Consider the following 12803-nt stretch of genomic DNA (forward strand, 5'->3'; position numbering starts at 1 on the left):
GGTGGCGCTAGGGACACAGTGCTCTACTAATGAGCAATTGTCCTAGTACAGGAGGTGAGACCTATCCCTCAGATGCTGAATTACCTCTAGGCAGTCATCAGAAAACAAGCATCTTTTTTAGGCACTAGCCCAGGTGCTATTCAAATCAGTCTGATCAACAATAAAGAAGTTTTCAGTGGAGTTTGAGTTTGGTTTCCTCATAGTGATAGACTGAAGTTAGTGTCTCTGCCATATTTGTTTGAGACTCATGACGAGGGCTGACCTTTCCTGTCAGGAAGACAGCCTGACATGGGAACTCCATAAATAGCCTTGGCTCATGCTGGAGATGTATTCTGCCAAAGAGTGCCCTTTTGAAGTCATCTTCTTTGGGTCTCAAGAAGGCCAAGATGATATTTTCCAGATAAATGAATATAGAGGTTTTTAAACTTGCTGTTAGGTGTTCTCAAACCTGACTATACCCGCTATGTGCTATCATGACTTAGTTTCACACATGGTAAAATGGTTTACCTGAACTTTCTGAGAAGAAAAAGAAAATGTTTCACATATGTGTAGAAATATATACGCATATACACACCATCTTTTATTGCATTTAAGATTTTCCCTTTTAGTTGAGAGTCTCTGAGCAAAAGAAAAAAGCTTTTGAGCTGTAGTCTTTCCAGAAGCAGCTGACAGCCTGAACTAAGCTTTGTGCTTTTACAGTCTGGCCCTGTAGTGGGACCAAGCAGGCAGATCATTTCACTGAAATGAATTACACATACCCTTCTACAAAATACCCTTTCAGGCAAATGAACCCACAGCTAAGTTTTAAGACAGCAGTACCTGAATCATGCATAGTAACGTGATAGCTGATCGATAGCTGTGTCACAGCACTAATAATAAAGACATGCTAACAAACCATGCATTAGAGCTAATTGCAGATCTTGATCCCTGCCTGTCTTATGCCAATATAAAAGCCCAACAAGTGAAAGGAGTGGTTTGTTGACTATTTTAGAAGTAGTTTGAGATAAAGATCTGATCTGCTCTCTTGCGATCTTTCTTTCACTTAAGAAAATCAAGAAAGAGCTACTTGATCACCGAATAACAGTAATTGTTGGTATATCATTGGCCATTTTTAACAATAAACCTTTCCACTTGTGGTGGGTTGCTTATTAAATTAAAAATTGGTCATTTTTATTGGGACAGCATAGTTTCCTGCAGATTTTTTCCTATTGGAGTGTTATTCCTGAAATTAGCACAACCTAGGGCAGCTTGTGTTAACTCTTTCTTATGCTAAACAGCCCTTGTTAGTTTAACAGAACAAAAGCTTTGATTGTAAGTGCAAATATGTGTGAGAATCTAGAGTCAAAGCACATTGGTGGCTTTTTTCTGAATGACTTGCTTTGGTGCAAGTTTCCAAATAAAGATTTAATTGCACCCACTTGCATCAATTACAATATCAAAGCGCAGAAGTTATAAAAACAGAAGGTGCATACACAATGGCTATTTCACAGTCTGTTTTGAAAACAGATTAAACACAGTTATAATGATAATTTCTTCAAAAGAATTTAGAGATTATCAGAAAGAGAACAGACTGTGGATTTTAATTGAAAACTCAGTCCGAATTCATTGTATCCCTCCACCCCAGCCTGGTCTCCTTCACAGCATTCACCAGAATGGCTAATGAGTGGTTTTCACAGGGGGAGATTTGAAACCAGGAGATAAATATGGTTGCAGTACCCAGTTCTTAATATTTCAGTGCCTGTGGTACCTTTGAGTGATCTCATTTCCTGCACTGAAGCTTTGACGTAATAACACTTAGCACCTGTACGTATAACTTAGCAATTCATTCTAACAACCCAGACACAGGCCCCTCAGACTTGAAAATAACTATCTGTACATTTCCCAGGAAAAATCTGACTGCCATACACTTGAATGCCCTTTGTGACTTTGAAATTTCAATATTTCACTCAAGAGCATTAAAAAATATAAAAAGAACAGAGCATCTTTTTATATTTTGAATGTTAATAATCACAAAGACCTTTGGTTTAGACTGCAGAAATCCCCTCGAAAGTGTTCTGATACAGACTGTACAATACAATACGTATTAAAAACAAGTGATATCAATAGTACTTTTGAGAAACCTAGTCTTAAATTTGACCATCACCTAGGCAAATTAAAAATGTTTAACTAATACAGCTCAATAGTTATTAGATCAAGGTATGAACATGTAAGTTCCACTACATTTTGAATTGTGAGAAGTCAGGAATATATTGAAAAATGTGGAGAAAGTTGATATAAAGACTGACAGAAAGAATGCCTTTATGAACATAATGTTCTGGTTAGGTCATTTCATCTTTTTTAAACAAAGATTGTATTTTCTGACGTTCTTTATTTCAACAAGCAGAATGACATTTCAGACTTCCCAGGCAAGGTCCTTCATATACCAGGTTTTCCGAAGACTGTTTCTTTGGAATTTAATTCTGATCAATTTGCCAAAGCAGCAGTCACTGATGAGAGTGCTTCCTATCCCAAATTAAGCCTCAGGTCTTGTCCACAGGGTGAGATCTGGAACACTTCGACCCCTCCTAAACACACACATGTGGTCTCCCAATTGTCCCCAGCACTGGGTCAGGGCACACCACTGCTTTGCTGTCATAGTCCCTTCAGCTGCTTAGAAACTATCTGATGGCTTAGGACCCTGCTCCCAGGGCACCTCAGTTTTCTGAATGCAGAAGACATTCCCTTGTATAAATATAGCACTTGCATCGAGTCTGCCTATGCAAAGATTCTGTCCCAATGTTTTAGGAGAGTGAAAAAATCTCATGGAAAAATAGCTGCCTCCTAAATTTACTTGGCTTTTTACTCTCCTAAATCTTAAAGCTGGATTCTAACAATGGTTTAAATGATTGCAAATTTCTCTGAGGAGATTAAGCATTTTAATCATACTGACATGAAAAATACACAGTGATACATCCATTGCATAATCAGAAATAAAAATTAAAATCTTTTTAAAACATTAGCTAATTTAGAGTATCAAGTACACTAGTTAAGGACATTGAAGGATTAGCAATTGCAGCCAAAGATAGCCAGGTGGCCAATTCAAGCATATTACAAAATCTTTCTAAAAAGTAGAAAACCACTGTCGTTTTACATCAGATTGTATTGCCAGGCAGTTCTGTCACTGTCTGTTTTTATGCTGCGAGCAGTCTCAGAAACAAGTGTAGCAATCACCTACATCTCACACAAGTTCAAGTGCCGGCCTGACAGGAACTGTGATGGGCATCGTCTCCGTGGTCCCTGTGGAGCTGCTTTGCATCCTCTGCCGTGCACCATGCGACCCACCGCCTTCAATGGCACATGTTACTTTGGCACAGAGAGGCAGAGAAACCTCTTGTGTGCACAGGGCTGGAACGGCAACATATTTTGTTCATGATAGACATCCCCGGTGACTAGCAGCAGCTTGGTTTTCAGGCAAAAAAATACATCCCCCTATAAAATCCTAATTCACCTACTGTCACAAAGGGGAAGCACTGGCGGTGCCCTAGGTGACAAGGGCTATGGTGACACCCAGCAATTTCTCCCAACTTTGGTGCATTGCAGGGAAGCTAAATGGGTCTCGGATGCAGGGTGGTGTGAGGAATGGTGTGCCTGTCACACCGCTGTCCCCTTCTCAGGGTCAAGGAGTGTGGGCCAGCAAGCACCTTATGTCTAGCGTTACCACTAAGATCACGACTTCTAATCATTGCCAAATGTACTCTCCCAAAGCATCTCACTGTTGTTTTCCTTGGTTTAGATGCATATGTTTTAGCCTTGAAGTAATCATCAGGCACCGGGAGAAGGATACCTTGGTTTAGAGAGGAGGTGATTGAGTTAACTCAGAATCCGTTGAACAAAAGAGCAGAAATCCCATGAAATTGACTATTTGTTTTAATTACCTGGTATTCTGGGTCCAAGATGCTTCAAAGTCAAGTGACTATAATGAGCCTTTAAAATCTATATTTGGATAGACAAATAGCACTGAGCATTGCTGTTGCCTCTACCTTGTAAGGGATGAGCAAATGGCTTCCAGGAGACGTGCAGCTGCTGAATCAGGCAAGCGAGTCAGTGGCTCTGGTGAGTCACCAGTGTAAATGAAAGGCAGGGGCGAGAACTAGCTCTGGGAAAGACCCTGTCATAGAAGACTCAGACAGTTTATGCCTGCATATATCAGAAAAAGCAGTGAAAATGGTGTTTCTTCTCCCGTCCCCCCCTCAAGCAATGCTTGATTTCTTCTTTAAAAAATAGAACTAATGACACTTGAAGGAAAAGTGTCTGCATTAATAAAGGCTAATGGCAAAAGAGGGAGAATGTTTTTGGGCTGCAGCAGAATAGAAATTAAATGAGCACAGAGACATTTTGCTAACCAAACAGTGCAGCTAACTTCGGGGGCAAAAGAGTGAGGTGCTACACTTAAAAATGCATTGTAGAGGTTTTCTGATTTTACACATCTAGGGACAAGCCCAGCAGGATGATGCTGGTGTGTGGCCAGGAGATTTACTCTGAATTCACGTCAGCACCACACAGTAGAATTAGCATCTCAGTCTCTGAGTAACAGCTCCCTTTTGGTCAAAGTATTTTAGAGACAGGTTGCTAGGAACTGAATCCAGTGGAAACAACAGTTCCTAAACCAGGACTCACACTCTGGGAAAGATGTGGGGGGAGCAGCGGGGATGGGATGTACAAGAGACACTGTCAGGGCTGCAAGCTGAGATGAGCAGCTGTAATCCTGGATGCTGGATGAGTTTGGGAGGAAAGGAGGAAAGAAGGATCACGAATTATAGACTTAATTTGGGAGAGGGGCACGGGAAAAATAGTTTGGGAAATGCTGCAGCAGAAGCCTTTTTTTTTCCCCCTCCCAAATCCCCTCTTTTCCATTGTTGCTTCCTTGAACAAAAGCAGCCCATGCAAAGACAAAGGCTTAAACCTAAAAGGCCTGACATATATTTCCTCATCTCAGTATCAAATATCTCCTGCAATATTTGCAATTCTTATACCATAAATAGAAATGCTTGAACATAGAGCTCATTTCCTGGTTTCTCAGAAAATGACATCCTCTTCCTACTTGCCAATTTCCCGCATATCTCTGTGCTTAGCGCTGGTGGCCTGCCTTTCCCCACCATTGTAGTGGTTGTTCTCTTTTCCAGCAGCCACAGTCTCGCATTCAGTAACCTTTGCCCTTCCATTCGATCGGAGCCAAAATGCCACCTTTAGAAAACTAACGTACCAGAGAAAATGGAAATATGAAGCTGGGCAACCCAACATGCTGTTGTCTTACTTTGTTTGTCACTGAGGTTTATTTTCTGGAATTCACCTGTGGATTTTAAATTCAGGAGATTTTCTAAAAGAACCGCAGCATCTGAAGACTCGGGATCTCCTTACGAGCACAGCCCCCTTTAAACTGAACTTCTACCAACATGGTAAATTTGAGGCAGAACAAATATTTACTGAAAAAGAATAGTACTTTACCTGCAGGCTTCTTTGAAGTCTCCTTGTCATTACTAGTAATTTCATTGAATTATCTTGCCATCCCCCAAATCAGCTTTCTGCTGACACAAGAGAGCTTCACCTTCTTTTTGATCCTACAAGTGAAGCCATGTGGAAATGATTGAGAGTGACGTCACAAGGTCAGCATTATGATTTAAATTTGGGATCAAGCAGGAGGAGGGGAAAAAAATTACACGCATCCATGATTACTGTGTTTGGGTAATTCAGATGCAGGCTTAAAAAAATAAGGTCTTGTTTCAGTGAATATGAAAAGTACCATGAGATCTTTTAATAGGAACTATTACTTGCCCTCATATATATATATATATATATCCCAAACCTTGGCTTCTTCCCAGGTCTTTCATTGTTTGTGTGCCTTTGTGATCGCTGTTGTTGGTACTAGAGGTAACTGTGTTTCGGGGATGCTGTATGTATGTAAGTTTTAGACGTTTCAAAAGAAGAAGCATGTGTTTCCATAAGCTCCAAGTTCCTTCTAGACTCTTAAGTTGAGCAACCAGAGCATGAAACACTCAAACCCACTGACCTTAAAACACTCACCTACAATTATATAGCAAAATTCAGGTAAGTGCCTGGAAGGTGACCTTTTTAGAAAGGACATTTACAAACAGAAAAAATTGAACCAGTAAATCAAGGGTCAGAAAAAACAGCTGCAAGGGAGAAACTTAAGGATCTATATCTGCTTAGTTCATTACAACAGAAGACTAAGAAGGGACTGGCCAATTCTGCACCAGGAGGAAAGGTCCTCAGTTCACTAACAGGATCATGAGCAGTGCTGGAGGCTGATGCTGGAGACAAAATGGCAAGGTGCTACACACATGTCTTCCGAGCTGAAGTAGTGTACACTGAAACTCACTACCAAGTCTACCACTATCTCCTCATCTCCTCATGTCATGAAGAACATGAGTGACCCCTTTTAGGAGACTTGCTTTGGCTACTCTTGGATTCTGCTTTATTCTGTGCTTTCTATTGCATTCAGATCAGAGGAAGTTGGGAAGAATGTGATACACAGAATTGTTAGTTCACTTTGAATTGTATAAATCTAGAAAGGCCTTAGGAATTTCTTTTCTTTCCTTTTTTTTTTTTTTTTTTTTTTTTTTTAAACCAGCAGTCATTGGAATGTGAAGAAGAGTTTTCCTATAACAGTTTTATGGCACTGTGAGCAGTGAGGGTTGACGAAAGAACACAGAGGGCCTGTGACGGGGTGTGAGAGGACATCCAGAAGCATTGTAGCAGGCACAAAAGTCACCTGGGATCTACACAGAGAATTCTATTCTTTGAGTTTTCAAGCAAGATAGTAGATACATATATTTTCTTAAATAGAAGTAGATATCTTTTGCCACCAATTAATAATGTTCTTCTCTAAACTCTGATGCATCAGTAAGCTCATACTAAAAGTATGTTAATATTTCTCTGTGAATACCTAGATTCATATAGTCTCTGACTTGCAGTATTGATTAAATCCCCCTTGTACCACACACACACACAACACCAGCAAATAAATGAATGAGACAAGAGCTTTCAGCCCCGAGCCTCATTTCAGTGTTAAAGCTTTTCCTTGCTTCTCTAGGGATATTCATGCTAATGACTTAATAAGGCAAGGACAGCCATTTCCATGCCTGAAAACATGTGCTCAGACTCAGGAAATGGTTCATGAAGTGGGATAGGAGTCGTATATTTTCTCAGAGGGAAAAAGTGGAGTAGTTCTCTATTGTGCAGCACAACCCTCAGTCCACAGTTAACTTTAACAAAAGCACCATGACCAGTTCAAGCAAACAAAACCCCCACACCATTAGCCAAAAAGACAAACATATCACAAAATAATATGACTTTGGAAGTATTTGTTGTACTAAAGCGGATATTGTTGCAACTGTGGAAAAGCTTCCTCAGAGCTTTCTGCTGTAGAGCAGAAGATGTTGCCAACTTCAAAGCTGATTTTTAGTTAAGATCCTGCTTAATCCATCTGACTGCAAGTGTTCACTGTCTTCCCCAAGTAGTCCTTTAACTTGAGCATTGAAGAAGACCATAAACAGAGACATGGTCTTTATGAAAGCAGTGCTTCCAAACTGAGTCATTCGGGAAGAGTTATACAATAAGTACAAATTCCCCAAAATAAGAACATGTATTATAGATGATATATGTAAAATAACATATATTTGCATTAGTTCACATTCTAATAAATAGAAAAGATCACATGCAAATTGATTTTCAGAAAAAAATCATAATTTACACAAGGAAGATGAGTTTTCTGTATCTGTTAATTGAATTGATTCTCTTGTATAAATTGCTCTCCATGGTGTAAAATGGCAAAGAGCCATTGCTTACCATGGAAGTGTGTATCTGTCCTCCTATTGTAAGCATCACTTTCATATTATGGATTTAAATATGATTTGCTGAGTGAAACACACATGAAACCCAGAGTTACTCTCTAAGCAAAGACCTGCAGAGGAATCTATCTAGGAGTTACTGATCTGAAGGAGAGACGAAACTGCCTCCTTCACCCAGGAATTTCCAGGGCCAAGGTAGAGAACTGGCAGCACAGGCAGCTGCCTTGGGCAGCAGCCTGCAGGGAGAAACTACAGTGGGTCCACACTTCATCTGTCCAGCTCACAGTCCCACGTAGGAGGGAAAGCTCGCTTTCATCATAGCCTTGGACTAATATGTTGAATCACTTTCACCATGTGCTTGGCGTAATATACTGGATTAGGACTAATTCCCCATTCATTATTCCAACAACCTTAGATCTAAACAGCAAAAGTGGGAAGAGGCTATTTCCAGTAGAGATGGAGAGTAGGTAGGTGCAGGCAGTCATAGGGTAGCATCCTAGCAGCTGCAGCTATCCTCCCAGCTGAAGGCATTACAAATTCTAGCTATATCCAACTTCCCTGAAAGACATTCATGATGGTGGAGCACAGCTGGGGAAAACAGGACACCTATCTCCCTTTTACAGGCACCTCTTGGTACCCTTAGTTAGAGGGACCTGTCAGCCTTCAAGGCCAAAACCTGGCCAGAGGATGAGGTCCCTTATTGTTCTTTGCTAAGTGAATGGAGACACTTGCCTTGCTGGAGCAGCAGTAACCTTGCAGAGAGCACCACTGTATGCTTGGGGCAGAGCGGCTGGGAAGCTGCCCAGAGGAAAAGGACCTGGGGGTGCTGGTCGACAGCCGGCTGAACGTGAGCCAGCAGTGTGCCCAGGTGGCCAGGAAGGCCAACAGCCCCCTGGCTTGTGTCAGAAACCGTGTGGCCAGCAGGACCAGGGCAGTGACCGTCCCCCTGCACTGGGCACTGGTGAGGCCGCCCCTCAAATGCCGTGTTCAGGTTTGGGCCCCTCACTGCAGGAGGGACATTGAGGGGCTGGAGCGTGTCCAGAGACGGGCAGCGAAGCTGGTGGAGGGGCTGGAGCACAAGGCTTATGAGGAGCGGCTGAGGGAACTGGGGGTGTTTAGCCTGGAGAAAAGGAGGCTGGGGGGGGGACCTTGTCGCTGTCTACAACTATCTGAAAGGGGGTTGCAGCGAGGAGGGTGTCTGTCTCTTCTCCCAGATAACAAGCAATAGGACAAGAGGAAATGGTTGTGCCAGGGGAAGTTTAGATTAGATATTAGGAAAAATTTCTTCACTGAAAGGGTGGTCAAGCATTGGAACAGGCTGCTCAGGGACGTGGTGGAATCACCATCCTTGCAAGTGTTTAAAAACCATGTAGACATGGCACTTAGTGACATTGTTTAGTGATAGACTTGGCAGCCCTGGGTTAACTTGGACTTGATGATCTCAAAGGTCTTTTCCAACCTAAATGATTCTATGATTTCCATACAGCTTCTGCACAATGTGAAGCTTTCTGGAAGTCTAAGTCCAGGGCCATCTTTGCATTGCTTCTAAATCACTACAGTGGCACCCAAGATTCCTGCCTTGCCACCAATATTATTCCACATCTACAATAGCTTTCTTTAACTTCCCAGACCATATGGCTTTGATGGACCCACTGAGTCATAAATCCCACAAGTCCCCGGGCTCTAGTCCCTGAACCTAACTGCTGTAGCAATTTAATTTGAGCCATATACTTTCTGGGACAGCAATTCCATACTTCTTTAAAGCAATCCAGTGAAAAGGAACTCTCTGAACTTAGAAACTAACTTCAGTGAGGATTTTGCCTGCGTATGTACAGCAGAACCGAGCTATTAACTGCTGATAGACTGGCTCTTTGAAATATGTTTTGTACTTTGATGTTTTTTTAAGAAGGAAGTTAAAAGAAGTTAAAAGAACATTCAGATTCAATGATCAAGTGTTCAAAGCACTTCTAAGTTCTCAAATTAAGGTGTCGTTTAATAAGGCATGGGTTACATGCAAGTTTACAGCTATAGTTGGGGATATACAAGAGAATCCTGAAGTTTCTCAGGTTGTTGTCATTCTGGCTGAAGCCATTGGCCCGAGATTTTATGATGTTTCAACTGTTTTGGTAACATCTACCTTGTTTTTTGCCCATTTATTGAAAAAAAAGGAAAACTGGAAACCCAACAACACCTTGATGTTCCCCAGCAGAAGTCTGCAGCAGATTTGGGTTCCCAGCTTCATGAATAAAATGAAGTAGGATATCGTGCCCTTTGTAGACCAGCTACTAAGGGATAGAGAAGAGAAATATACTCTGATGGTTATTTAATTCCTAGTCAGGGGTGGAATGTTCATAGCTATTGCCTTTTTAAAATCACTCTTCTATTTCTAAGCTCTCCCACTGTCCTTTGACTCCTATAAATCTCATTCATCTACTCACCTGTTTATTCTTGCCTCTTTCAAAATCTGCAGCTTTCAACATTAACTAGGCTGTTTCTTCCTCCTTCTGTTTTATGGCAAACAATATGTTAAATTCATACACAATCTTTTTTCCAGTCTAGTAAATATCAAGTAATGTCAGGGGAGACCTGTACCTCTCTTGCAGCTCTGGGAAGGTATATGATCAACTCAGCTGACATATCAGAGCTGTATGAGGATGGAGCATGTTCAGTGCACTGGAATTTTTTGCAACTCCGCAATTTTCAAATACATATACTCCAGCCAGTTGTAGATAGATTTTCAAAAGGATGTCAAAGAATAATACATTTTTATTCTCTGTTGCCAAGTTTTTAGTCTCTTATTGGGAATATTCTATTTTGTATAAATAATTAAACATCCAAGCGAGAGCAAGACTGGTTTTATAGCCCCAATGGTTATGACATTTCTCTAGTCTATTGTTCATATCCCTGTTTCAAATTGGACAGCACAGCAATTTTTAATCTGGCGTTCTAGATTTCAGGTAAATGGTGTAACCAGCAGGCTTTTCTCACATTTCCATGAAAACAATTCCAGGGGATCATTTGTTTGTTCTAATGTCAACCAAGCAGCTTTTCATATCATGGTCACACGTAGCCTTGAAGAATGTGCCTTCCATACATACAACTGGTACAGGCTAATATTAGTAGGAATAGATTGAAATAATTCTTATAATGTTACTAGAAGAAGCAATTTTTACTCCTTAAATCTCTGATGATCAAAATTGAAATCCTTGTTTCACAAACATTGGTGTATCTGGGCCTTTAATCTGCTCCTGTTAAAGCAGGTTTTTTTTCCTTTTTCCACTGACATACACATCAAGCTCCAAGTTCATTATAGGAGATCAGTATGCTATATCATAAGACAACAAAACACTATGCTACAGCCATCTTTGTTTGTTCCATGATAAACAGGAGGAGGTTATTAACCAAGACTTTGTAATTCAAAGGAAATTCTCAGCCTAAAACACAACTAATCTCCCAATGCTCTGCTGATGACATACAGAATAACAGAGGATGACCAGCCTCTCTTCTCTTTTGGACACATACAGATGCCATCTGGGATGCTCTGATAGTTGCCCCATTTCCCCCTCTGCATGTAGCCTCCTGTGTAAGCGGGAAACCAAGAGCAATGATCACCTGAGAAATGACTGTACTATGTGTGGTGTCACCATCAGTGTGCACTTTGGGGACAGGCTGACTGAGCTTTTAAAACCTCTGGGTTTGTCAGATGACAGCAAGCATGGAAAGAAGCAGGCATTTAAAAGGGGAGCCTTCTAGTCTTGCTTAATTTATTTGAAGTGAAATTTTCTAAATGTTGGGGAAGGAAGAGAGGATGTGAAGGGAGAGGGAAAAAAAGAATGTTATACCTCCCCTATCCGTTTTACCATTTGTTTCATAAAAAGATGTTAAAGCACAAGTCACTTGATTTTACAATTTTTGTACTACACATTCTTTGGGGAAAACACTGTGAGACCTACAAGCTTTTGCGGATAATTTGGCGTAATCTGTAGAAAAGTTGGTGTGTTTATGCTGTGTTTTGTAACTGGCCACTAATTCCCTAAATTAGTTTGTAGTTAACTCTCTCTTTGTGTGTGTAATGGGCTGCTGAGGCAAATATTTTACTGACTTCAATTTGTGATAAGTATGCCAGTCAAATGCTGTGGTGATGTGCATTAAATGAGTTGCAAGCAATGATTGAGTTATGCCGTCTTCCCAATGGAGCACTAATAAAAAACTTTATACCTTACAAACCATCATAACTCTGTATATGCCACATGAAATAAGGTATTAAAATGTTTTAGAGAGCTTTAAAAATTTTATTGGTACTTTTTTGGTATTGCTCCACCTCTAAAGCTGGACTTCCTTAATTAGTAAGGACCTAGGTTCAGGGGAAAAAAAATAAAATGTCTGGGAAATACTGGACCCTTTAAATTTTAAGTACTCCAGCTATAGTAGGGTTTGCTGTCATACAGTTAATGAAGTATGCTTAGACAAAATGGTCATCCATCCTAGGCAGAACATTCATACAGATTAGCCAGTACATTCATTTGGGGTTTCTGATTTAATTTCAAAGTGAGTTAAGTTCTTGGTTTGGAGGAATTATTTTATTCTTCCCAGGATCTTGCTGCTCATTAAAAGATCACTGCACACAGAAGAGTCATTAGCTATTCTATACGTCATAACAGTATCCACTCAAAGCGTTCCTAGCTGCAGACGGAGGGGTCAGCAACGCTTTTGTCAGAAAAGATTTCTCACGAAAGGAAGCAGTTGGACATTCCAACTAATTTAAAACTCACAGAGAAGCACATGAATCCTATGTCCCAGAAAAATCCGGCAGTCATATTTTTTGCAAATGCTGGCTTTCCCTCCTCTGGTAGTTTGTCTGATGGACATGTGCTTGAACAGAGCACTGGAGCCCTGCACACTTCCGAATGAGGCCTGGAGCCATAGATGTCTGTGATGAACTGCAGTTTAACTCTT

The sequence above is a fragment of the Falco biarmicus genome, chromosome 3 (assembly GCF_023638135.1).
Source record: "Falco biarmicus isolate bFalBia1 chromosome 3, bFalBia1.pri, whole genome shotgun sequence".
NCBI classification, from domain to species: Eukaryota; Metazoa; Chordata; class Aves; order Falconiformes; family Falconidae; genus Falco; species Falco biarmicus.